Here is a 3,093-nt window from a genome sequence, read left to right as displayed (position 1 = left end):
TCTATGAGGTGGATTGATTCAGTGACTGGGATAATTGGGATGGGAGTGTCAGAGACAGTGTGATTGGCACAGGACAGAGCGTAGTTTAGGGCTGTTGTACATAGGGTCGCTATGCGTCGCAGGCGACTCGACGGCACATAACAACAACAACAACAACATATTCCTAATAATAAAAAAATAATGCCTTTATAAAAAAAAAAGGTTGCCTTGAGCCTGCAAACCTAAGAAGAAACCTTAGTGACACAGAGTGTAAACACTTGACTGTTAAGTAAAAATTCAGTGGTTGGCAGATCATTTATCAGAACCAAGAGAATTGAAGATGACGGAGATAGGCAATCGGCAGAGTTAGGAAGCAGTGGCTGATTGCTAATGTAGGATGCAGATTTACTTATCCACCAAGAGAGAAAAATTTATGAATCCCACACACAGGCTTGAAAGGAAAGTCCTGAAGGGAGAAGTAAAAAAGAACAAAAAAAACAATGCATGATGGTACAAGCTGTGGTTTTAAAGATGAAAGATCCCTAAGCAATTACTCAAGACATGGAGAGATTAGATGAAAAGGAATTTAACCCAGTGCAACAGGCACAGCTCAATGAGAAGGTGCTGAAAGACAAGTGTAAAAAGCAATGTGAAACCTTTGAATGTATTCTGTGACTTGATGAGAAAAAGAATCCAAATATTTACAAAGAAATGAGAAAACTGAAAGCAGACTTAACAAAAGAAGGCTCAACTTAGCCAGTACTTTGATGCTGTTTAGAATGCTCAACATGTGGAAATTGAAAGTATTCCTTTGCAAGGTATGCCCTATGCTCCTTTTGAATCTTGATCCAGAACATTCCACTTCCTGAGGCTCAGTCCCTCACCATTCTTTCGAAGATCTCAGTTTATGGACCTCCAAATGGGAACTTTCTATACTTCCTCTTCTTGGACATGGAGTTTCATGTTTGCCTCCTGGTAGAAAGCCCCTGATCCTCCACCTGGCCCTTCTACTCTTCAAGTTTTACAGATGTATGGCTGTAAAGTGGGCTTTGTCATAGATCTTCCCCTTCATAAACAAGATGAAGATGTGTTAGATAGTCCTGAAAGTGGACAGCGAGGTCATGCTGATGCTGTTTCGAACGTCAGTAAACTTGATGGAGATCCTGAAGACAAGGATCCAGAGGAGCATGATGACAGCGATACGGACAGAGCGAATGGAGAAAGTGAGGGGGATGGATTTGTGCACTGAGATGATAATGAAAGAGATAACAATGAAGACAGGAAGTCAGGTCTGAGTATACGATTTCCAGATAAGCCTGGAAAATAGAGGAAGAAAAACAGAACTTGAAAGAGTTGGCTCCTTTTATAACCATGATGATTCAAATTGCAGGGCAGAAAATACCTGAAGAGGGACAGAAAGTAGAGGAATTTTCAGAAGATGATGGAGATGGTTCTGCAGCAGAAAAGTAGTCACAAATGCAACATAAAGAAGAATCTCTTTCTCATCGTATACCCACTAGTTCTCCACAGTAGCAGGCTCCTCCACAATCTGTTCCCCCTTCTTAGATACAACCACCTCACATGCCAGGACCACGTCCCCCTGGACAACCACCTGCTACACCTTAGATGCCACCTGGACCACGCTAGGCTTTCCTCCTGGACCACTGTCAGGACTCATTCATTCTTGAGACCACCTAGAATGCCAGAGCTTCAAGGGTCATTACCTTGATTATTACCTTCAGGACACCCTCTCCCCAGGACCACCCCTGGGTCCACCTCCAGATCTGTCTCCTGAAACTCCTCCTCAGAAACCTCCAACACACTTCCTCCTCCTGCACCTCTCTTCTTATCTGGTATCCCTTCTCATCCTGGCATGATGTACCTGCCTTTGGTGACACCACTTGGACCTGCCCCTCGTAAGCTTTTCTCACCAGCTCCCTTCCTTCCCCTGGTGTATTAAGTGCCCAATCAACTTGATTCAGCAATTCCACAAGACACAAACACAGCCACCAGTGAGAAGAAAGTGACAGCAATAATCAGTGCCAAACCACAGATCACTCGTGCCAAAACAGATCACTTGATTTGTGTCCACTGCACTGAGTGCCGCTGGAGACTAAAGGGGCCACTGCTGCCCCCTAGAGGAAGTCTGAGGATGATTTTGCTGAGCCTCCTGCCATTGTAGCTCCAAAGTATGACCCTTCCCCCCCCCCTTTTTTTTTTTTTTGGTACAAAGTAAGGATGATGCATATGAAGGTTTCATGAAAGAGATGGAAGGGCTATTGAGACAGCTTTGGATCGAGAACCGGCTCTGTTGACATCAGTGATTCATGAAAAAAGACCTTGATGAAAGTGAGACACTGATGAGAGCCCAGTGACCACAGCAGTGGAGAAATTGTGGAGAAACTATGGCACCGCTGTGGAGAGACTGTGGCACTGCTGTGGAGGAACTGTGGCAAAGTGTAACTGGAGGTTTCTCACATTTTTGCTGGCCACAGTTAATGATTTTACTGTGCTTGTTGAGTCACTGAAGGAGAAGCTGACTGCTAAACTGAAACCAGAGCATGGATAAATTGAGTAATTGCTTGGACTCACATTACGTGATATACTTTACCTCTGTCACTCTCCAACTTACCTCCAAAATAAACCACACTCTCACTACCATAAGAACAGCAAAAAAAATCAATGGTTGGAACCCAGTTTATCTGGAGAAAAAAGATGTGCAAGTCTCCTTCTGTAAATATTACAGTATGAAAATCCTGTGAGACAGTTAAGCGATGAGTACAAGCTACTATCCTGGGTACCTGTGGAAAACGCCTGTCCTTGCTTATCTGCGGTCGCTGAGGCCCTAAAGCCTCACTTCCGCCCAAGACCATGCTTGTCAGAGCTTCCGAGGGCTTGCTCCCGCCGAAAATCCTGGGTACCTGTGGAAAACGCCTGTCCTTGCTTATCTGTGGTCCCTGCGGCCCTAAAGCCTCACTTCCGCCCAAGACCACGCTTGTCAGAGAGACCACCAATTACTCATATGCAAATTCAAGCTGAAGCTGAGGAAAATTAAACCAAATCCACAGGAGCCAAAATATGACTTTGATTTCATACCACCTGAATTTCAGAATC

The 3,093-nt window shown here is 44.4% G+C and overlaps 1 pseudogene; it reads left to right on the top strand.

Annotated features, from left to right (window-relative positions):
* Nucleotides 1-376: 376 nt before the first annotated feature.
* LOC102853420 lies at nt 377-2,294 on the top strand (annotated as a pseudogene).
* The last annotated feature ends 799 nt before the right edge of the window (nt 2,295-3,093 follow it).

Source organism: Elephantulus edwardii, unplaced genomic scaffold (genome assembly GCF_000299155.1).
Source record: "Elephantulus edwardii isolate Elephantulus edwardi_28Jun2011 unplaced genomic scaffold, EleEdw1.0 scaffold00247, whole genome shotgun sequence".
Taxonomy (NCBI): domain Eukaryota; kingdom Metazoa; phylum Chordata; class Mammalia; order Macroscelidea; family Macroscelididae; genus Elephantulus; species Elephantulus edwardii.
This window is presented reverse-complemented; position numbering and strand designations above follow the sequence as displayed.